This window comes from Macaca thibetana, chromosome 20 (assembly GCF_024542745.1).
Source record: "Macaca thibetana thibetana isolate TM-01 chromosome 20, ASM2454274v1, whole genome shotgun sequence".
Classification (NCBI taxonomy): domain Eukaryota; kingdom Metazoa; phylum Chordata; class Mammalia; order Primates; family Cercopithecidae; genus Macaca; species Macaca thibetana.
The window spans coordinates 28,067,725-28,091,850 of record NC_065597.1 but is presented as its reverse complement, the minus strand read 5'-3'; the positions used below and the strand labels follow the sequence as shown (position 1 = coordinate 28,091,850).

Here is a 24,126-nt window from a genome sequence, read left to right as displayed (position 1 = left end):
AGCACTAAGTGCTACAGAGATGATCTGAAGGTGACGGCCCTGAGAGGGCTGAGAAGTGGCTTCTTTGGATGGCGAGGCTGGGGAGGCAGATCTCTGAGCTGAGATGGAAAGAGGGAGAACCAGCATTGAAAAGGCTTGAAGGTGACCCATGCAGAGGGAACATGAAGCATGCAGGCCCTAAGGTAACCGCTTTAGAAAGTTCAAGAACCAGGAAGGCTGATGAGGCCGGGGAGCCACTGCTCATGGGAAAAGAGGCCACAGTGGTCTGTATTCTGGAGGGGGTTTCCTAACCTCTTGCTGCAACCCCTTCCGCCCCACTTCCCCCACTGCTTCTTCCTACCCCGCAGCCTCCAGCTGTAGAAGGAACTCACGAGATTGCCCTGGTGTGGCTGCTGCGCCACTTCCCCACGGAGCTGTGCTCACACTGATTTCCCCAGCATCCCGGAACAACCAGAGCTGTGGCTTCTCCAGCAGGTTGGCTTTGGGCAATCAGACAAGGGCTCCCTGCAGGGAGAATCTGGAACTTTCTGTAAGCCTGCCCCTTCCCATCAACCTCAAGACACTCCTCTCTTTTAGTGTTCCCAAGAACTCCCAAATGTGCTGCTCCCCTCAGCCAGAGTGTGCCAAACCTCAGACAACACACAACACACATAGCATCACATGTACATACACCTGGATTGTCTCCCCTGTTAAAGCTGCAATAAGGTAAGGCGGGGAGAGGCCAGGAAGAGACCGGGCAAGGAACCCGAACACAGGTCAGCTGGAGAACCAGTGCTCCAGATCCCCACGTCATCCTCACCTCTTACAGCGACATCTCAGACGCTGGAGGAGGCATTTCTACATGTGGAACTGCTGGCCAAAGGGTGTGCACACTATTAAGCCTTGTGATAGGAAACGCCGAATTACCTTGCCAAAAGTCTGCCTGCAGAAATATATACTTGGTGGGCTTTTACCTGAAACTTTTCTTTCTTCTTCTTCTTTTTTTTTTTTTTGAGACACAAACTCGCTCTGTCGCCCAGGCTGGAGTGCAGTGGCGTGATCTCAGCTCACTATGGGTTCAAGCAATTCTCCTGCCTCAGCCTCCCAAGTAGCTGGGAGTGCAGGCTTCTGCCACCATGCTGGGCTAATTTTGTATTTTTAGTAGAGATGGGGTTTCACCATGTTGGCCAGGTTGGTCTCAAACTCCTGACCTCAGGTGATCTACCCACCTCTGCCTCCCAAAGTGCTAGAATTACAGGTGTGAGCCACTGCACCCAGCCTTTTTCTTTTCTTTTTCTTTTTTCTTTTTTGATAGGTTCACACTCTGTTGCCCAAGCTGGAGTAGAGTGGCGCGATCTCGGCTCACTGCAGCCTTGACCTCCTGGGCTCAAGTGATCCTCCCGTCTCAGCCTCCTGAGTAGCTGGGACTATAGGCATATGCTACCATGCCTGGATAGCTTATTATTATTATTACCATTATTTCGTAAAGGTGAGGTCTCACTATGTTGCCCAGGTTGGTCTCGAACTCCTGGGCCCAAGTAATCCTTCCAACTTGGCCTCCGAAAGTGCTGGGATTACAGGTGTGAGCCACCATGCCTGGCCTGAACCTTCATTTCAACTGTAAGGTGGAAAAATCACCTAGCCCCAGCCTTGCAGCTGGGGTCCCTGGGTTTTGCTCCTGCTGTCCATGCAGGGTGCTATGCAGGAAGGACAGGTGCACTGTGCAGATGGGGCACTGGGGCCCCAAGACACCAGCTGTGTCTCTGAGGGAGGCCTGAACTTCTCTCCTCTCCACCCCTGACTAAGGTACCTGGTTTGCCAACTGCCTGGTGGCCCAAACAAGGAAAAACTCGCCTCTTCGTCCTTGCATCTCAGCTCCATCACAAATCAACCTAAGAAAGCCAGGCGCAGTGGCTCACGCCTGTAATCCCAACACTTTGGGAGGCTGAGGCAGGAGGATCACCTGAGGTCAGGAGTTCGAGACCAGCCTGGCTAACACAGTGAAACCCTGTCTCTACTAAAAATACAAAAATTAGCTAGGCATGGTGGCAGGTGCCTATAATTCCAGCTACTTGGGAGTCTGAGGCATGAGACTTGCTTGAGCCTGGGAAGTGGAGGTTGCAGTGAGCCGAGATAGTACCACTGCACTCCAGCCTAGGCAACAGAATGAGACCCAGTCTCAAAAAAAAAAACAAACAAACACAAAACCAAACTGGGAAATCATCTGAATCTGTACCCTAGTTTCCTCTTTGAAAAATGTGAATGAGAACTGCTCTTTTTCCTAATCAGCTGGATTATCACAGTAAGCGAGGCACTATATGAAGGGCCTTAGAAGAAACATTTCAGGGAAACAGCTTATGGTCCTCCCGGCTGGACGGGTGAAGCTGAAGATCTCCCCTGGCCGTGCTAACATGAAACAGTTCAGCGGAGGAATCGATGACCCTATTATCAGAGTAGTTCATACCTTTCAAAGAGCAAAACTATACAAAACATTTCATTCTGAACAACTTCACACCGCTGGGGCAGTATTTGCTTTTACTCCCAATTTAGAGATGAGAAACGTGGGGCTGGAGGAGAAGGGTGTATGCGGGGATCACCTCCAGGCAGACCTGGCATCTGATAGCATCTTAAGCATCACATTTGGCTTCAGGCACCCCACTCTTTTCTGGAGCCACCTTAGCTGGATACTACCTCCTATCTCCTATGACTAGAGAAGACAGCCTGGCTCAGGGGGAACCCCAAATCCTCATTGCATGAGGCAGAGTTCAAGGGGCTGAGAATGCTTTTAACCTAGGGTTGTGGTTCTCAAACTGGCAACAGGGCACCCCCAGAACACCTAAGCAAACTTTATAGGGGTACCACAGGATAGATCGGTTTTTCGAGGGAAATACAGCAATACTGGATACCTGCAAGACAGCACATTACTAGCTTGAAGCAGTTCACTTCTACCATAAGGTCATGTTAGGTGTCTTTTGATGATACCCTAACTGAGCCACAAAGAGATTTTTGGCTGTGTGGGGCTACTAAGCAATAGTTGGTCTAATACTTGGTCCAGCAGTCCCGTCAAGTCACAGGAAATGTCAATGTCCTTTTAGACGTCAGTGTATTTGGGTCACTGTCCAGACACAGATTTATACTCAGTCAATATGGATCTAGAGCAACTGCGAGACAGTGGAATCAACCAAATTCATTACTGCAGTTGGGCAGTGGATTTGGTTGAGTTTCCTGGCAGCCGAAGCCAAAAAGAAAAGCATCCTGGGCCATAACATTCTCTTGATCTGACAAATTCATCCGCAGAGTAGCTTTCTGCAGATACTGAATTTGGAAATGCACTTGTCAGGAGGGTCCTCACATGCAATGACACTAATCACTGTGATGACAAGGTCTCTAATAAGGTCTGTAAAAGGTACAGAGATGATGAAACCAACATTCCCTCCCTCCCTCCTTTCTTCCTTTCTTTCTTTCTCTCTTTCGCTTGCTCTTGCTCGCCCTCTCTTTCTTGATGGAGTTCTGCTCTCGTTGCCCAGGCTGGAGTGCACTGGAGCAATCTTGACTCACCACAATCTTTGCCACCCAGATTCATGTGATTCTCCTGCCTCAGCCTCCCGAGTAGCTGGGATTACGGACATACGCCACCCCACCAGGCTAATTTCGTATTTTTAGTAGAGATGGGGTTTCTCCGTGTTGATCAGGCTGGTCTCGAACTCCTGACCTCAGGAATCCACCTGCTTCGGTCTCCCAAAGTGCTGGAATTATAGGCATGAGCCAACGTGCCTGGCCAAAACAGGCATTTCTTTAAATGACTCTCAAAAAATCTGAAGGCATACATGAAATCGATTTGGTGCAGGTATTTGTCTGGCTGGATCTTGCTACTAGGTGAAGAGAAGAGCTCCCTGACACATGAGGCATGACAGTGAACGTGCCCATGACGGTGCCTCTCCTCCAATGCCAGACGCCTCAGTAGGGCTTTTGACAAGTGTCGGACCACAGACCATTCATGCTTGAATTCTCTGAAGAGGGCCTGAAGTGCCAAGGTTCTGATTTGATACCCAAAATAGCATCCATGTGCTGTAGTCACCAGGGAGGGAGGGAGAACTGTCATTCTGCTGTGAACATAAGAGCCTGGCTTTATTCCCTCAGACACAGACAGCAGCAGCATCTTAGCCATCTGCAGGGGCTACTCCTGTGGGGAGCACTGCCCAGTGAAGACGAAAATGTTGGGGTCACCCATGAGGAGGGCAGTGGGGGCAGCTCCAGCCCACACCAAGCCGTGTGCAGACAAACCAGGTCCCACACAGAATGACCTACTCACAGGGTACTGGCTTGAAAGAGGCAGCCCTCAGCACCATAGGAAAGGTAAAAAGAGAGAGAGAAAAAAAACAGAGGCAGCCTCTCCAATGGAGATCCTCTAAACCAGGCACTGGCATACGGGCTACGCTCTGGCTGACTGTCCCTCCTTGTGGCCCAGGACTGAAGATCTCAGGACAATACTCCTCCAACGCAAGTTCCCTGGGAGTCAGGAGTCGTGTGTGTTTTCTTCACTGCAGTATTCCCAGGACTGGAACAGGGCTAGGCCCATAAGAGATGCTCAGTCAATGTGTTTTAGTTAAAAACTCACAGTGCCAGCAAAGGTGAGCTCCACCCAAAGGGGCTGCATCTGAACTGCTCCTTCCTCCACACCTGCCTCAGTCTGCAAGGTCAGCTGCTGAGTCCAGCCACTGGCGTCCCAATCACACCACACACTTCCTCCTGCCGCCCTGTACACCTGGTGATGGAGGAGGAGCAGTTTTTTGGGTTTTTTTTTTTTTTTTTGAGATGGAGTCTCGTTCTGTCGCCCAGGCTGGAGTGCAGGGGCCGGATCTCGGCTCCCTGCAAGCTCCGCCTCCCGGGTTCACGCCATTCTCCTGCCTCAGCCTCCCGAGTAGCTGGGACCAAAGGCGCCCACCACCACGCCCGGCTAGTTTTTTTGTATTTTTTTAGTAGAGACGGGGTTTCACCATGTTAGCCAGGATGGTCTCGATCTCCTGACCTCGTGATCCGCCTGTCTCGGCCTCCCAGAGTGCTGGGATTGCAGGCTTGAGCCACCGCGCCCGACCGGGAGGAGCAGTTTAAGGAAGACTGTCAGGAAAATGCCCTGCTGCCGATTTATTTTATAACTGAAAGGAGAAAAAACTATAGGATCATTTACTGGTCTTTTGATCAATAAAATGCATCAGCCCGGACCCTATGCCATTCTTCTCGGCTGCATGAAAGTGTACACGGCACAATTCCTGACCGCAGTGGGTTTACAATATAACCCAGGAGGCAGAGAAAAACCCAGTCAACAGTTCCGCTGACTGGCAAATAAACACGCTTTCTGTGGAGGTGCCGTGTAGAGGGCGCTGTGCAAATGAGCAATTGACAGACTCAATCTTCAGACACTGTACACCTAGTGGGAAGAATAAGACAAGTATCTCGGCTGGGCGCAGCGGCTCTTTCCTGTAATCCCAGCACTCTGGGAGGCTGAGGCAGGAGGATCGCTTGAAGCCAGGAGTTCATGACCAGTGTGGGCAACAAAGACAGACCTTGACTCTTAAAATATTTTTAAAATAATTAGCTGAGCATGGTGGCATGCACCTATAGTCTCAGCTGTCCGAGAGGCTGAGGCATGAGGATCCCTTGACCCCAGAAGTTCAAGGCTACAGTGAGCTATGATCACGCCACTGCACTCCAACCTGGGTGACAGACTGAGACCCCACCTCAAAAAAAAAAAAAAAAAAAAGACAAGCATCTAAATAATTGGGCAGCCGAGCAGAGGGGGCCAGCACCGTAACCAGTGAACAAAGGGCTCTCGGTGAGCGGGGCTCAGAGGAATGCAAGAGCACACCCAATGGCAAGGAGATTATCAGGGAAGACTTGGGGAACTGTGTCTTGGAAGGCTGGCAGGTTTTAAGTGGAGCCGGGAACGGAGGCTTTCCTGGAGAGGGACCCACACGGGGAAAGTCAGGCATTTCCCATGGGGTGGGCTGTGAAGCTGCCCTGGCTCTCTATGGCTGATGTTCTGTGGAACGGAAAGAGCTACCGCTGCAGTGTGGCACGACAGGGAACTTACTGACTGGCTTGCCCTGAACCTAACTTCCAGGGCGTTTGAAAGACTTCTCGTGGCAGTGTGGAGAAGGGTCCTCGGAAAGCGTGATTTTCTAACACCACGCTGATTAGGAGGAGCAACGGGTGGGTGGCTTAGGAAGGCATGGGTCCTACAACAGTTTAGGATCCATGTCCGGGATGCTGGATCCCCACTGCAGACCCTCATGCCGTCCATCACAACTGACTCCCAGCTATCCTGAGTTCAAGGTGCCTGCTGGCACACGCTTGTCATGTGGAAAGGAGAAACTGCTGGCTGTGGCTTCCAGAGGAGTCTGGGCTGAACCAGAGGCACAAACAAAGCACAGAACCATTTAGAGTGCAGAGAAGGGCTGAACTGCAGCACTGGCAAGGCCAGAAAGGGGACTAGGGGAGAGACGGGAGGGAAAGAAAAAGCACAGATTGCCCCGCAGCACCACCCAAGCACCAGCTTAGAGGTTTGAGTGGGCCCGAGAGCCCACGCTTGTTGGGAGGCTGGCTCCGAGCAATTGGCTGTCACACTGATGAATTACAACTCAAGGCTTCACAGAGAAACTCTCTGAATCACGATTTCTCATCTCTGAGAAAACCAAGATAACAGGCTGGGGGAGAGGTGAGAAGAAGGGTAAATGTAAACCTCATTTCAAAAGGAGAAGGTGGTAGATTCTGTGCAACAGATTAAGTAAGATATCCATGTCAGGCAGGCATCTAGAAAGAGGTTACTAACACGACGCTCTGCAAGCACTACGAAGGGGAAGTGGTGAGGGCTGAGGTCAGGAACTGGTGCCAGACTAAGCCCTGCTGTTGTTTGTGTGTGTTTGTTACAGTCTCAGAGATCAGGGAGAGTGTCCTGTCCTGTAGAATAGCACACTGAGCTTTAGTGAGGGACTTTGCTTTCACTTTCTGTCTTTGAAGATGAGGCAGAAAAACATGGCCTAAGCAATGTGTAATTAGATGTATTTAAAAATACTGTATTTCATTACCCTAAATGCATCTTATTTCCTTTTGCACTTTAAGATATCTGAAATCAGCTGTGTCTTATCACTGTTTCAACTAGCCCATCATGGTACTGTCTAGAGACAAGAGTGGACATTCCTTTTCTATTTTTAAGCAATCAAAATAAAATAAAATAAAATAAATAAATAAATAAAAAGGCTGGGGGGCAGTGGCTCATACCTGTAATCCCAGCACTTTGAGAGGCCAAGGCGGGAGGCTCACTTCAGTCCAGGAGTTTGAGACCAGCCTGGGCACATAGCGAGACTCTGTCTCTACAAAAAAATTAACTAAATTAGCTGGGCGTGGTGCCACACACCTGTAGTCCCAGCTACTCGGGAGGCTGAGGTGGGAGGATTGCTTGAGCCCAGGAATCAGAGGTTGCAGTAAACCGAGATTGCACCACTGCACGCAAGTCTCTGTAACAGAGAGAGACCCTGCCTCAAAAATAAAATGAAATAAAATACAAAAAATACATAAATCATAATGATGCCGTTCAATGAACCCTCACAAAGTGAATATGTACATGCAGCCACCACCCGCGCCAGGATGTAGAACATTGCCATCCCCTTTTGGCCTCCCCAAAAGGTAAACGGATGGTACACTCTGGGAAGGGCACATTGCTGGTGACAGGATCATACTGTACAGAAACATGGATTTTGGCTGGGCGCAGTGGCTCACGCCTGTAATCCCAGCACTCTGGAAGGCCAAGGAGGGTGAATCATTTGAGGTCAAGAGTTTGAGACCAGCTTGGCCAACACGGTAAGGTCTCATCTCTACTAAAAATACAAAAATCAGCCAGGCGTGGTGGTGCGCACCTGCAATCCCAGTTACTCAGGAGGCTGAGGCAGAGAACTGCTTGAACTTGGGAGGTGGAGGTTGCAGTGAGCCGAGACTGTGGCCACTGCACTCCAGCCTGGGCAACAGAGCGAGACTCCATCTCGACAACAACAACAAAAAAAAAAAAAAAGAAAGAAAGAAAGAAAAAAAGAAACACAGATTTCAACGGCGCTGAGATAACTTCAGAAATATGGGTCTTTGAATGTGAAGAAGCTTTCGAAGTATTTTAACCACTTTATTTTGCTTATTTTTTTTTTTATTATGGACCAAGGTGACACATAACAATCTATGTCTAAGTAATTCTAAAGACATTCTTTCAATAAGGATAGAATAAAAATTCTAAATGATAAGAAAACGTGTAACAGTTTAAATGGCAGTGTTTAATCTTATTTTTGAGACAGAGTCTCACTGTTACCCAGGCTGGAGTACAGTGGCACGATCACAGCTCACCGCAACCTCTACCTCCTGGGCTCAAATGATCCTCCCAACTCGACCTCCTGAGTAGCTGGGACTACAAGCACACATCACCACACTCAGCTAATTTTAAATTTTTATTTTTTTGAGATGGATTCTTGCTCTGTCACCAGGCTGAAGTGCAGTGGCATGATCTTAGTTCACTGTAACCTCCGCCTCCCGGGTTCAAGTGATTCTCCTGCTTCAGCCTCCTGAGTAGCTGGGATTACAGGCGCACGCCACCATGCCCAGCTAATTTTTGTGTTTTTAGTAGAGACGGGTTTTCACCATGTTGGCCAGGCTGGTCTCAATCTTTTGACCTCGTGATCTGCCCTCCTCAGCCTCCCAAAGTGCTGGGATTACAGGCGTGAGCCACTACGCCTGGCCTTAAAATTTTTTTTGTAGTGACAAGTTCCCACTATATTGCCTGGGCTGATTCTGAACTCCTGGGCTCAAGCAATCTTTCTTAGTAATGTATAAAATAAAGATGAATCTTAGAACTGATGAGTTGTTAAGTCTGATAAAACATGATAGCTGAGCGGCCTTATCTAGAGAGTCAACTTGGAAAGCTGTCTCCATCCCTCATGGGGCAAACTCTAGTCCAGGCCTATCCTTACACCTTATTAATTATTCAGATATGAACGCAAACATCATGCTGATAGAGAATGTGGGGAACATAAAACCAAAAGATATAGTTAACTTAGAGAATGACACAATCGAGACTCAAAAGGATTTTGGCAGACTGCAGCAATGCGCTGGGTCTAAAAGACACCTCTGGCTGGGAAATTCATCCATTCATTGGGCGTTTGCTGAGTACCTTCCATGTATCAGGCATGATGTAGAAACAACATGGTGTCTGCCTGCCAATAACTCATAAATGACTAGCGAGGTTATCTAAAAATTTGATCCAGGTTGGGCATGGTGGCTCACGCCTGTAATCCCAGCACTTTGGGAGGCTGAGGTGGTGGATCACCTGAGGTCAGGAGTTCAAGACCAGCCTGGCCAACATGGTGAAACCCTGTTTCTATTAAAAACTACAAAAATTAGCTGGGCGTGGTGGTGGGCACCTGTAATCCCAGCTACTTGGGAGGCTGAGGCAAGAGAATCGCTTGAACCTGGGAGGAGGTTGCAGTGAGACGAGATTGTGCCACTGCAATCCAGCCTGGGTGACAGAGCGAGACTGTCTCAAAAAAATAAATAAATAAAAATAGAAATTTGATCCGAAGTTACACAAGCACGATACTGAGAGGCAGCTCACTGCTTGACGGCTCGCTTGCTAGGAGTCAACGTGTGTGGAATGAATGAAAACAACAAACTCTGAACCGACCTTCAGATGCATGGACAAAAGCACCTGCCCCCAAACCACAGTGATGATGCCAGTCATTCTGCTTCTGCTGGTCAGACTGCTCCTGGAACATTCTGTTCAATTCCATGCCTCAGGAGAAATGATCAACTTTCCATAGCAATACTGTGGTTAGCCATGTCCAAGAATCTATATTCATTGTTTCCTCAAAACTTAAGACCAAAGAAACCCATTAGGATGCATCGATTGATTAATTGATTGATTGGAGACAGGGTTTCGCTCTTGTTGCCCAGGCTGGAGTGCAACGGCACGATCTTGGCTCACTGCAACCTCTGCCTCCCGGGTTCAAGCAATTCTCGTGCCTCAGCCTCCAGAGTAGCTGGGATTACAGGCGCCTGACATCAGGCCTGGCTAGCTTTGTTGTTGTTGTCGTTGTTGTTGTTGTTTGAGACAGAGCCTTACTTGCTCTGTCACCAGGCTGAAGTGCAGTGGCGTGATCTCGGCTCGCTGCAACCTTTGCCTCCAGGGTTCAAGCGATTCTCCTTCCTCAGCTTCCTGAGTAGCTGGAACTACAGGTGTGCACCACCACTCCCAGCTAATTTTTGTATTTTTAGTAGAGATGGGGTTTCACCATGTTGGCCAGGACGGCCTCGATCTCTTGACCTTGTGATCTCCCCGCCTTGGCCTCCCAAAGTGCTGGGATTACAGGCATGAGCCATCATGCCTGGCCAATTTTTGTATTTTTAGTAGAGACAGGGTTTCACCATGCTGAGCAGGCTGGTCGTGAACTCCTGACCTCAGGTGATCCACCCGCCTCGGCCTCCCAAAGTGCTGGGGTTACAGGTGTGAACCACTGCACCAGGTTAATGCATCGTTTTAGAAAGGATAAGAACCTTGCAAAGGCATTTTAATTTAATAAGTGCTTGTGAGACTTAAAAAATCATGAAAGGAGGCCAGGCACAACGGCTCATGCCTGTAATCCCAGCACTTTAGGAGGCTGAGGCTAGAGGGTCACTTGAGCCCAGGAGTTCGGGACCAGCCTGGGCAACAAGCAAGACCCTGCCTCTCAAAAAAAAAAAATGATGAGAGGGAAAAGGTGAGAGCTACCAACGCCATCCAAAGAAATTCCAAACAAACCCCGCCAGCATTGTTAGGGAGTCTAATAATCATATCACCCGAGCAAGGGTGAAAAGGTTGAAATTTACCATGGCAGGGTTGGATGCAGCGGCTCACGCCTGTAATCCCAGCACTTTGGGAGGCAGAGGTGGGTTGATCACCAAGTCAGGAGATCGAGACCATCCTGGCTAACACGGTGAAACCCCATCTCTACTAAAAATACAAAAAATAAAAAATTAGCTGGGCATGGTGGTGGGTGCCTATAGTCCCAGCTACTCAGCAGGCTGAGGCAGGAGAATGGCGTGAACCTGGGAGGCGGAGCTTGCAGTGAGCCAAGACCGCGCCACTACTGCACTCCAGCCTGGGGGACAGAGCGAAACTCTGTCTCAAAAAAAAAAAAAAAAAAAATTACCATGGGGGTAAGTAACATGTGAGACAAGACGGTGGTCTTTAAATGTGTGTGAGTCGCTGCGTATGAGGAACTAGACAGTACGGTTCTATGTGGCTCAGAAGGAGAGCTGAGCCTGCAGTGGAGGTCCAGCAAGGTGGAGCCACCACCAACCGGAACAGTCCTTTGGGGTCTCCTTTTGAGGGCAGCGGGAAGGGGAATGGGGATGTCTGCTTGTTAGCAGGTTATTAACTGGGAGAGGCCACTGGACCTCTAGGGTTTCTTGCCATTTCCCTTCTGAGATAACATTTTACAAAGCTTAATGCGGTTCTTCTCCAGTAAAACTGTCATAATGGTTATATCCAAAGATAGGTCCTATTTTATGACCTCCGGGAAGAGGAAAACATCTAAATTTGGTTCACAGTTCACAGAAAAAAAGAGATAAGGGTCCATCTGTTGGTTCCCCAACCCAGTGGGAGAATGAAATGCATTAAGTTCTCCACGAAGATGACCTCACAAAACTATGGCTTCAACTGGGTCCTTTCTTTTTTCTTCTTTTTTTTTTTTTTTTAAGACAGGGTCTCACTCTGCCGCCCAGGCTGGAGTGCAGTGGTGCAACCATAGCTCAATGTTAACCTCAAATTCCTGGGCTCAAGTGATCCTCCCACCTCAGCCTCCCAAGTAGCTGCACCTAATGCCCAGCTAATTTTTTAATACATTTTTTGTAGAGATGGGATCTTACTGTGTTACCCAGGCTGGTCTCAAATACCTGGGCTCAAGTGATCCTGCTGCCTTGGCCTCCTGAAGTGCTGGGATTACAGGCATGAACCAGTGCACCTGGCCCACTGGGTCCATTTGTAAATGCCTGTGAAGGGCAGGCTCTGTGCTAAGTGCTGGGCACATGGCAGGCAGTGCAGGGGATATATTCCCCATGACACGGAGACACAGTCTACTGTTTCTGCCTTCCTTGACTCAGCAACAATGCACAAGGCTCCACAACAAACCCCACTCCATCACACTGCTGAAAACAAGGGGTGAGTCAGCCCCCAGGGGATTGGGGAGGGAAGGAAAGAAATACCATGGCTATAAATCAACAGCTCGGCTGGGCACGGCGGCTCACGCCTATAATCCTAGCACTTCGGGAAGTCGAGGCAGGGGGATTTGAGGTTAGGAGTTCAAGACCAGCCTGACCAACATGGTGAAACCATCTCTACTAAAAATACAAAAATTAGCTGGACATGGTGGCAGGTGCCTGTCATCCCTGCTACTTGGGAGGCTGAGGCAGGAGAATGGCTTGAACCCGGGAGGTGGAGGTTGCAGTGAGCCGAGATTGCGCCACTGCACTCCAGCCTGGGTGACAGAACAAGAGTCCGTCTCAAAAAAATAAATAAATATCAATCAATCAATCAATAGCTCCTCCAGAGTCTTTGAAATTTCTTGTTTTTTCAAAGTTGTCCTAAGTCCCAACTCAAGTCACCGCACACAAGCATGCAGATGTACACTTTGCACTTTAGTCATTGTTTAATTGGTCCTAGGTAATTCCTGAGTCGAGAGCTGGGCGCTCCAGTTTCAGGCACTGAGACAGCCTGGGGTGATGGGTTGTCTACCATCAGCTATCACCATTGACTGAGTTGGTTCCACTACAACTGTGTGTTAGAATCCAGCGCAAGGCGTGCCCTCCCCAGGTGACGGGCTGCACTTCTTTCATAAAAGGACACAGCGGCCAACTCCGGGACAGCTGAATTCAATTTGGACAGAGACTGACTGGGCCTTCCACTTTTGCATAATTTGGCAAAATAAATGAATATTGCCCCAACCCCTTGGCACGGAGACGGCGGCACATAATTACTGAACTGGGAGAGGCTCCCTAAGAGATGCAGGACTTGGGCCTCATGAATGTGAATGAGGCCATTCTTGCATGGCTATAAAGACGGAGACTAGGTAATTTATAGAGAAAAAGGTTGTAATTGGCTCTACAGGCTGTGCAGGAAGCATCATGCTGGCATCTGCTTGGTTTCTGGGAATGCCTCAGGAAACTTATGAACACAGCGAAAGGTAAAGAGGAAGCAGTCACGTCCTACGTTGCAGGAACTGGAGCAAGAGAGAGAATGAGGGGAGGTGCCACACCCCCCCCCTTTTTTTTTTTTTGAGATGGCATCTCGATCTGTCACCCAGGCTAGAGTGCAGTGGCACGATCTCGGCTCACTGCAACCTCCGCCTCCTGAGTTCATGCCATTCTCCTACCTCAGCCTCCCGAGTAGCTGGGACTACAGGCGCCCACCACCACGCTGGCTAATTTTTTTGTATTTTCAGTAGAGACAGGGTTTCACCGTGTTAGCCAAGATGGTCTCGATTTCCTGACCTCATGATCCTCCTGCCTCGGCCTCCCAAAGTGCTAGGATTACAGGCATGAGCCACCGTGCCCGGCCTGCCACACGCTTTTAAACAACCAGATCTCATGAGAACTCACTATCTCGAGGACAGTGCCAAGAGAGATGGCACTAAACCATGCATGAGAAATTTGCCCTCATGATCCAATCACCTCCCATCTCCGACACTGGAGATTACAATTCCACAGGAGATTTGGTGGGGACACGGATCCAAACCATATCAGAACCCAAGGTAGGTGAGGGTGGAACGGAACCAACCTCTATTCTCTTTGGGCTTGGTGCTCAGCTCCCACTGGCCCCATGAAGGGCCAAAGCTAACAGCTGTGCACCGAGGACATCTGTGCCTCTGTGGGAGGAAAGACTGGGCAAATCCTCCTGGATCCAGGGATGGCCTGGCGGGCCACAGTGAGCCCTCTGTTCAAGAGCCACTAGTGTCTGTCCCCACCTACCCACGACACCTGCCATCTCTGGCTGGGGCCCAAGGCGCTCTGCAATCTGGAGCTGCTCGAAGCTGCCCACGCAGTTCTGCAAGGAGCAAGGACAGAGGGGACATGGCCACCGGGCAAAGCAACCTCACAGAAGTACTCGGTGTTGGTGTCTTCAAGAAAGAACTTCTGCCCTCATCAGGCCGCTTTTCCCTCCCTCTCCCTCTCACACACACCCTGCACCTTTGCTGAGGCTTTCTTCACTTCCCCCACACTACCCACCGCCTTCTGGGCTGTGGCCAACCCAAAACCTGCCCCTCAATGCGGAGAAATCAGAAGACTGTTATTGTGTTCCACTGTTTTCTACAGGTCGTTTGTGGTCTTCTGAAATCCTCCCTTATCTGGTTGACACATATTTAACAATATTTGATTAGTATTATTATCATCACTAGTATAATTTAGAGACAGAGTCTCACTCTGTCACCCAGGCTAGGGTGCAGTGGCACAATCTTGGCTCACCGCAGCCTTGAGCTCCTGGACTCAAGCTACCCTCCCACCTCAGCCCGCCAAAGCGCTGGGATTACAGGTGTGAGCCAGCACATCCAGCTTGAGAAAGTCTTTCAACAAAGCAAGAATCATATAAAAGCTTTGTTTTTTGAGAAAAAGAGGGGGGAAAGAGAGAGAGAGAGATCTGCTTTGAGACGCTAAATTCTTTTTCAAGTCCAGATCCAATTGTGCAGCATGAGGCTCTGCACGTGGGTGACTACCTGGACACAGACACTTGATATCATGGATTAAAGACTCTTGACTCTTAGAAACCCCTTTCCATGTCTCCATCCATACCTTTCTGACACTCCCCGTGGAAAGCATAGGCTCATGTGCTGACGGTCGAAGCCTTCGTCTCAACCTGGAAGGTGGGGTGGGTGCGGAGGGCTTCCCTCCTCCCTCTGCAAGGCGCACATGGAAAGATGGGTGAGGGCATGAGGGAATGGGCTCCAGAGGCCCACAGGATCCTGCATATCAGGCGCTTCTGCTCACTCTCACCTAATCATTCACCCTTTACTTTATTCCTGACTTCCTCATTTCTTTGTTTCATCCAGATTTTTCTGTTTAAGGCCTTTAAAACACATCTTCTGGTTTCCTTATGGTTCTGGTTTCCTTATGGTTACTCCACAGGGAGTAAGCGCCACCCCCGCCACCCTGCCCTGCCCACTGAACGTGGCTAAAAGGCTAGACAGGCACACAGAGGAGCTACTGATGCCTCTGAGAATTGACCAGCAGCAGGCAGAAGGGGGTTGAAGACCAGAATTTGAAGTGCCACCAAGGTTGCGGTGAGTCTACCATGTCCCTGACCCTGGTATCCCCAGCCTGGACTAAATACAACCCGATACCCAGAAGCGAGCAAGAGGGTGCCGGGGGCTCCAGGATAAGCCTCTAACAACAGGAAAGGGGTCACCTGGTTCTGAGACAGTGGGCCAGATCCCTGGCTTTTTTCCTTTCTCCCTGTCTCTCTGGTGCCCTGGTCCCCAGGAAATTCCACAGCGGCAGTGGTGGCAACAGTGATAGCACCAGCAGAGGGCTTAGCCGGCAGGTGTCTGAAGCTCTGAGGGAGGGAACCTTCCTTCCCAACTGGAGGAGCGGTGGTCCAAAATGAGTGAAAAACCTGCTGGCTTTCTTCTCTGTGTCCTCTTCTTGCTTGGCCACAAAAGTAAGCTCGGTCACGGGAGAATGTGGCACAGCTGATAGCTGAAGCCCTGCCTCCTGGCTGAAGGGGTGAAGACAGGAGGCCCAGGAAACAGGAAAGTGCTCGGGAGACTGCAGAGAGGGAGGAGCTGGGGAAAACAACCCCATCAAGTTGTTACGAGCTCCTGGGCTCAGCCCTGAGCGAGGCATAAGTAAACAGAGCCCTCGAGCACAGACCCTGAGCACTGAAGGTCAGGACGGAGCATGCCCAGGGCCCACGCAGGCCATGGAGTGCTACACAGTGGACAGATCTGAAGAGTGGGCAAAGGCTTGGAAAACGGCACCAAAACCCACAGCAGAATGGTAGGGACTGAGAACCTGAGCCCAAGCTGGTAGAGTGCCTGCTAAAACCAAGGCACCAACAACTTTCCAGAGGCCTGAATCAAGAACCATAGTGTCCTAACGTAAAATTCAGGACCAATCCAGAATGTTTAGGACCAATCCAGAATGTTCAGGAATAATCCAGAATGTTCAGGACCAATCAAGAACAATTCAGCATACAAAGAGGTTGAATATCCTCAACTAGCATGGGAAAAGATGATCAACAGCTCATCTGAGCTAACAGAGACATTGGAATTAGCTGACAGACTTCACAGCAGCTATTATAAAAAAAAACCTGGCTGGGCACGGTGGCTCAAGCCTGTAATCCCAGCACTTTGGGAGGCTGAGGCGGGTGGCTCACGAGGTCAGGAGATCGAGACCATCCTAACACGGTGAAACCCCATCTCTACTAAAAATACAAAAAATTAGCCGGGCGTGGTGGTGGCCGCCTGTAGTCCCAGCTGCTGGGGAGGCTGAGGCAGGAAAATGACGTGAACCTGAGAGGCAGAGTTTGCAGTGAGCCGAGATCGCGCCACTGCACTCCGGCCTGGGCAACAGAGCGAGACTCCATCTCAAAAAAAAAAAAACCCTCCAAGAAGTAAGGAGGGGTATTCTTGACATAAAGGGAATGATCAAAAGTCTCAGGAAAGAAATAGAAGGTATAAAGGAGAACCAAATGGAACACTTAGAACTAAACATATAGTAACTGAAATTATAAAATCCCACTAGACAGGCTCAATGGCAGAATGAAGATGACAAAGGAAAGAGTCAGTGAACATGAAGAGAGCCCTGGGCTGCACGCCCTTCCTGACAAGCACATTCTGGACCTGGGTTCCCTCTCAGCGTGTGTCACCAGCAGACCTCGAAGGATGGCACCAGCCTACAGACAGGCCGTCCATCTGCAGAAGGAAAGGGATTCTTCCTTGTGAGAATGAGGAACACGAAATATAACCGAGGGGGACTAGAAATGACGAAGGCAGAGCAGACGGGCCTCCGCTGGGCTGATGCTGGTTGGCGGTGGGCTGAGCATCAGCTTACGTGAGAAAGGAGGTGGGAGAATTTAGGGAGTTCGCAATATCAGAGCCCCGAGTTTTTCCATGGTTCTTCATCCTCTGTAAGGAGAAAGGTGTCACGGGCATGTAGAAAGCACTCCAGGTCAGGTAAGATGTTTATTTTTAAGCTGCACAGGGTAAGAAACTGCTAAGAGAATAGCCATGAGTGAAAGATGCAGCTGCACAGCTGAGAAAGACACGGCATGTGGTAAGAAAGACTTCACAAGAGACAGCCCCAAAGAGTTGACTCCTACTCGGCTCCCTACATAAAGCTCAAACAGACAGCCAGAGACCAAGAGAAGGGCTGAAGCAACTCCCTCAATGTACGAAGCCAGAACGCAGGCAAAATCAAGGGCAACGTCCCGGCTCATTTCCAGGGACTGTGGCATGACCCACCCCCTGTGACATTTCCTGTGACCCTTCCTCGGGTGGCTATCCCTTTGAGATGCACATTATCGGTTGCCATCATCTTCCTAGCCCTGCAGGAGCACAACCATGGGACTAGAATAAGTACAGAAAGTCCAAGCCAGATGGACAGATGGAAGTGGGCTACTCGCTGGAGCTCCACAAACCCTTGCAAGGTGCCTGCTGGTGCAGAAGGTGGCACTCATCCACACAGCCCGCACAGGCTGGAGCAGAGGCCAATGCACGGGGCAGAACCTGGTCCCCTGCCTGGCGGCAACTTAGGACCACTGACTCTTCAAAATGAATCCCAATTCCAGGAATTCCATGTCATGTCCTTAAAATAAGGTCACTGGGGCCGGGTGTGGCAGCTCATGCCTGTAATCCAGAACTTTGGGAGGCCAAGGCAGGTGGATCATTGGAGGTCAGGAGTTCGAGACCAGCCTGGCCAACATAGTGAAACCCCATCTCTACTAAAAATACAAAAATTAGCTGGGCATGATGGTGGGTGCCTGTAATCCCAGCTACTCGGGAGGCTGAGGCAGGAGAATCACTTGAACCCAGGAGGTGGACATTGCAGTGAGCCAAGATTGTGCCACTGCACTTCAGCCTAGGTGACAGAACAAGACTCTGTCACAAACAAACAAACAAGGTCATCGGGCCTCTGCTTAAGTATTAAATATAAGGATCCCCCAAAGAACAGTGAGTGCTTGGCCAGAAATCAGCCCTGATCAGCTGAAACCAGGCAGGTGCGGCAGCCCCAGCCTCCTGTTCGCCTGCTCTTTCACGGCTCAGAGATGTCTAGAAACGCATCTGACTGCTACAGACTGTTGACATGATGAGGGATAGACACTTTCTTTTCTTTTTTATTTTGTTTTTATTTATTTATTACCTTTTTTTTTGAGACGGAGTCTCGCTCTGTTGCCTGGGCTGGAGTGCAGTGGCGCAATCTCAGCTCACTGCAAGCTCCATCTCCCAGGTTCTTGCCATTTTCCTGCCTCAGCCTCCTGAGTAGCTGGGACCACAGGCGCCCGCCACCACACCTGGCTAATTTTTTTGTATTTTTAGTAGAGACGGGGTTTCACCATGTTAGCCAGGATGTTCTTGATCTCCTGACCTCATGATCCGCTCACCTTGGCCTTCCAAAGTGCTGGGATTACAGGCGTGAGCCACCACACCCAGCCTGATGCCTTCTTAAGAGGAAGATTACTGGCGGGGCACGGTGGCTCATGCCTGTAATTCCAGCACTTTGGGAGGTCGAGACAGGCGGATTACGAGGTCAGGAGTTCGAGACCAGCCTAGCCTGGCCAACAAGGTGAAACCCCGTCTCTACAAAAAACACAGAAATTAGCCAGGTGTGGTGGTACATGCCTGTAGTCCCAGCTACTCAGGAGGCTGAGGCAGAAGAACCGCCTGATCCTGGGAGGCAGAGGTTGCAGTGAGCTGAGATCGCACCATTGCACTCCAGCCCAGGTGACAGAGGGAGACTCTGTCTCAAAAAAAAAAAGAGGAGCATTACTTTGTGGTGGTAGATGGACAGAGACTATGTTTCCAGGACAGCAGGGATCACTTCGAACCCCAAGAAAGGAAACACTGTCAACGTGTCCCCCTCTGGGATACTATGAGGGACTTGATTTCTGAGTCACCTCGCTGAACACTGTGACCTGCCCTAGAGGACACAGGGGACACTTGCTGTGCCTTCCTGGGGACCAGAGTCCCTGCACACGCAGTGGGCACTACCGGTTCACCTCCCCTCAGTTACAAACCGATACGACTGACCCAGTGTCTTCGCTGTTGACGGGACAAGGGCCCAAGCCACAGAGAACTTCATGAGTGACTACAAAAGGAAAAGATAAGGCAGGCTTCCTTCTTTCTGTCCTATTGAGGTTTTTAAGAAACAAATATGGAAAAACGTTCATGCCAGTCTACAAACGAGAAGATTCAAGTAAAGCATTTCTTTTTTTTTTTGAGACGGAGTTTCGCTTTTGTTGCCCAGGCTGGAGTGCAGTGGTGCGATCTCCGCTCACCACAACCTCTGCCTCCAGGGTTCAAGATTCTCCTGCCTCAGCTTCCCGAGTAGCTGGGATTACAGGCATGCACCACCACGCCCGATTAATTTCGTATTTTTAGTAGAGATGGGGTTTCTCAATGTTGGTCAGGCTGGTCTTGAACTCCCGACCTCAGGTGATCCGCCTGCCTTGGTCTCCCAAACTGCTGGGATTACAGGCGTGTGCCACCACGCCCAGCCTCAAGTAAGGCATTTCAATCCATTAAACATCATTTCCTGGCTGGGCATGGTGGCTTACACCTGTAATCCCAGCACTTTGGGAGGCTGAGGTGGGTGGATCACTTGAGGTCAGGAGTTCAAGACCAACCTGGCTAACATGGTGAACTCTCAACCCTGCTAAAAATACAAAAAATTAGTTGGGTGTGGTGGTGCATGCCTGTAGTCCCAGCTACTCAAGAGGCTGTGGCATGAGAATTGCTTGAACCCAGGAGGCAGAGGTTGCAGTGAGCTGAGATGGTACCACTGCACTCCAGCCTGGGTGACAGAGTGAGACTCTGTCTCAAAAAAAAAAAAAAAAAAAAACCACCAAGCAGCAACAGGCTCCAAACACTGTCATCTCATGTCCTGTTTGAGACGGATGCCTCACCAATGTGCACCACAGATGGGGGCTGGAGGTTATTTCAGTGCACAGGTGTGTGTGGTGTGTACCTGGGTAAGAGAAGTTGCTTGCCAGGTTTGTGCTTTCAGCTGTAGCTGGGGGTAGTAAATGGAGTTGTTTTAGGAGGTCCTCACAAGGAATAACTACACAGCTGTTTTTCCAAGTGCCACTGTACCTATCAAAATGACTATTTAAAAAGTATTTTTATACACCGCTAGTCTAAATTGTATTTCGGTTTGTGCCTGTTACGACATATTAGCAAATGTAAAGAATTATCTTTCCCACTACTTGTTTATAAACCTCGTAGTTGTTAAAAATAAATAAAGATATGTATCCCACTCATTATAGAAGTTATACACAATCACGGTTTTCTAAAAATTTTCTTTCCTTAAAAACTTATATTTGAATAAAAGGATGGCACTTTCAGACATTTCAAAAGTCTCTGCTCCTCCCTCTCAGGGAATCTCAGAAGCCTGCCTGCCTCTGAGTGCCACGCTGTGGCCTGACGAACGCCCTGCAGAAAGGCCAAGCCGACCGCTGCCTGCTGCTGCCTCTGGGCATGGCACTGCTGGGAGGGAGCCATGCTGGGCTGGACTGTTCTTTTCCACAACACTCAGTATTACCATTATTTACTACTTTTTGATAATGGCATAATAACTATAACTCACATTTATTGTATATTCCCTACATACCAGGCACTAATTATCTGATTTCATTCTCCAGTAACATATGAGCTAAAACTATTATCCCCACTTCATGGAGGAAGAAACTTTTTTTTTTTTTTTTTTTTTTTTTTTTGAGACGGAGTCTCGCTCTGTCGCCCAGGCTGGAGTGCAGTGGCACGATCTTGGCTCACTGCAAGCTCCGCCTCCCGGGTTTATGCCATTCTCCTGCCTCAGCCTCCCGAGTAGCTGGGACTACAGGCGCCGCCACCTCGCCCGGCTAGTTTTTCGTTTTTTTTAGTAGAGACGGGGTTTCACCGTGTTAGCCAGGATGGTCTCGATCTCCTGACCTCGTGATCCGCCCGTCTCGGCCTCCCAAAATGCTGGGATTACAGGCTTGAGCCACCGCGCCCGGCCAGGAAGAAACTGTAAGGCTTAAAAGGGTTAAACAGATGCCTAAGGCTACAGAGCAAAGATGGACGTGTCTAGATAAACCCAGGCAGAGCGGGAGTCCACAGCCTTACAATATTTCGGGTATGGACAAGGACCCCGTCCCGTATTTGCTCATTTGGGGGATAGATAAGGACCCTTCATACAGCTGCAGTACACCGGGGTAGATGAACACTCCCTCGACCAAGAGCCACGGGAAAAGACTCAACCTACAGGTCTCCTCATGTGGAAGACACACAGGCCACATGTGATTAGCAATTTGATATCCCATCCAAACCATCTGAATTTCTCTAGTTCCCACTTCAGTAGGGATTGACTAACAAGGAGGGTTTAGCACTTTTCACCCATAAATGCTGGGCTTTCACAGAAGTTACTCGCTGCCAAAAGAAAAGAGTTGAATGTTATTAAAATAATTATAAGACAATAAAGGATGTTTGCAAAGAAGTGGGAACAAAACAGCTATGCACTAATTAATTCTAGACTTTGTGTTACTCAAATAAAATCCCAGGATGTCAGGGTTACATGAGACTTCAGGCTTCTGGCAAACGGGTAGGGGCTTGGCAGACAGATAAGGAAGGGACAGGAGTGGGCAGTGCAGGGGACAAAGGCTCAGATTCCCGGGAATTGTTTTAAGAGCGGGACACTGAAGCCCAGAGAGTGAAGTGACAAGGTGAAGCTGTATCCCCAAAGTCAAGTGGCGGTTTCCTCAGATGGGTCTAGAACCCCCACTTCCCGCCTACCGTGTCACCAGCTGGAAACACAGAGAACCAGGGGAACCCAGGGTCCCTCCCGCCCCTGAGTGGCTTGTCACCTCTCTGCTCAGTGCCACGTCTGGGAATCTCACCACCTGAGGCTGACGAGGACAGCTGCTGTCTCTCTGCCCTTCTCCTTTCCTTATAGATGGAGGCAGCGCCCGAGCAGAGATAAAAGGTGTTACTTTGACGAGTTCAAGCCATTCACTTGGCAACCATCTTTAAGTCCCTACCAAGTACTAGAACTGTGATAAATCCTAGGAAAGAAAGATGAATAGGACATGACCCTTCCTTTCCCAAGCACAGTCCAGAGAGATGCACACAGAAAAGATGACAGCCATGTGCCACGCGCTCTGACTCCAGGAGGCAGATGCCAGGAGGAGCCCAGGAGCAGAACTCCACTCTGCCTGGGGCGGTTTTCAAGGGCTGCGTTCTTTGGGTGAAATCTGGTAGAAGCCTGAGCCTGCCAGTCATACAACGGAAGATATTCCGGACAGAGGAAACAGTTGGCGCGAAGTGACAGGCGTGAGGTGGTTTGCTATCCCCCACATGGCTAATTCAGACTGATTCCGACCTAGTTGGAGAGTTGGGAAGGATTAAAAAAATACTGCCTAGTCTAGCACAACTTCAGTTTCTATTTGGAAGTATTCCCCAAAACCCTAAAACTGAAACATATATAATCAACCACTTTTCTACCCATAATAAAACAGGAGCTGAATTCTTATTTAGGGGACCTTAATATATAACAGGAATTAAAATACATCTCATTCTGCACTCTAGTCCTGCTTTGCAATATGCAAATGCATTTTTGAGGAGCCTGGAAATGGTGGAGTTGGCAGATGTTTACTTGCATGTGAGTGAAAAGAAAGACGTTTCTGTGGCTGTTTTGCTTCAAGTGTATCTAAATAGGTTCCAAGGACTGCTTTAAGTGTATTGATCCACAGCTCTCAAGGCACATGCTTCTCTAGATGGCTTCTCTGCAAAATTCTCATCTGTAGTTTACAAGTGGAGCCAATTTTCTTTCATCTCAAACGCTTTGGCTGCAGGCGGCTCCCATTTGGTCTGTGCTTTTAGGAAAAGCAATGATACATTGGGGAGGGTTTAACCTGAACGGAGAGAAGGGAATGAAAAGATGGGGCCTGCATGGAACCTCTCAAGTTTCCTGAAGTTAAAAACCTTCCCGACATTACCAGAGGTAATTCCAAGACAGCAACAAATGTGTAGCTGCGATGATTGGCAGTGGAGTTTCTTTTTTTGAGACAGAGTCTTGCTGTGTCACCCAGGCTGGAGTGCAGGGGTGTGACCTCAGCTCACTGCAACCTCCGCCTCCCGGGTTCAAGCGATCCTCCTACCTCGGCCTCCCAAGTAGTTGGGATTACAGGTGTGAGCCACCACGCCCAGCCAACAATGGGGTTTCTTGACAATGGCACCGTTAACAGTTGAGCTGGTCATTCCTTGTGGTGGGGGCTGTCCTTGCACTATAGGATGCCTGAGGCACTCCCGGCCCCCACCCACTAGATGCCAGAAGCACCCCTGGGTTGTCACAACTGCAAATGTCTCCAGTTGAAACTCCTGACCTACATTAACTCCAAGCAACAGCTTCAAAGCATCTCAATCTCTGCACTTGCTTCCTGTTAAAAACCCTCCTATGGCCGGGCACAGCGGCTCACGCCTGTAATCCCAGCACTTTGGGAGGCTGAGGCAGGCGAATCACCTGAGGTCAGGAGTTCGAGACTAGCCTGGCCAACATGGTGAATCCCTGTCTCTACTACAAATACAAAATTAGCCAGGCATGGTAGCGCATGCCTGTAATCCCAACTACTCAGGAGGCCGAGGCAGGAGAATCACTTGAACCCGGGAGGTGGAGGGTGTAGTGAGCCAAGATGGCGCCACTGCACTCCAGCCTGGGTGACAGAGTGAGATCCATCTCAAAAAAAGAAAAAAAAAGAATAAAGAAAACCTTTTTTTCTTTCTTTGGTATCACTATCACCCAAAAAAAAAAACAACCCAATAAAGAGTAATCATGCCAGCAGTGGTGGCTCACACCTGTAATCCCAATATTTTGGGAGGCTGAGGCAGGGGGATCACT

The 24,126-nt window shown here is 49.4% G+C and overlaps 2 protein-coding genes across 4 annotated transcripts in view; one reads left to right on the top strand and one right to left on the bottom strand.

Moving 5' to 3' along the window:
- MEAK7 (MTOR associated protein, eak-7 homolog) overlaps positions 1–24,126 on the top strand; it is a 672,801-nt gene that overhangs the window by 57,221 nt on the left and 591,454 nt on the right. The window lies entirely within an intron of this gene.
- KIAA0513 (KIAA0513 ortholog) overlaps positions 1–24,126 on the bottom strand; it is a 68,374-nt gene that overhangs the window by 32,082 nt on the left and 12,166 nt on the right. The window contains exon 1 of one of the 3 annotated variants that reach the window (XM_050773724.1): positions 4,598–4,738. The exons of the other annotated variants lie outside the window; for them this stretch is intronic. The gene's annotated coding sequence lies outside the window, so the exon portion shown is untranslated. Of the gene's footprint in view, positions 1–4,597; positions 4,739–24,126 lie in introns of those variants that run through there. 3 annotated transcript variants of the gene reach the window in all.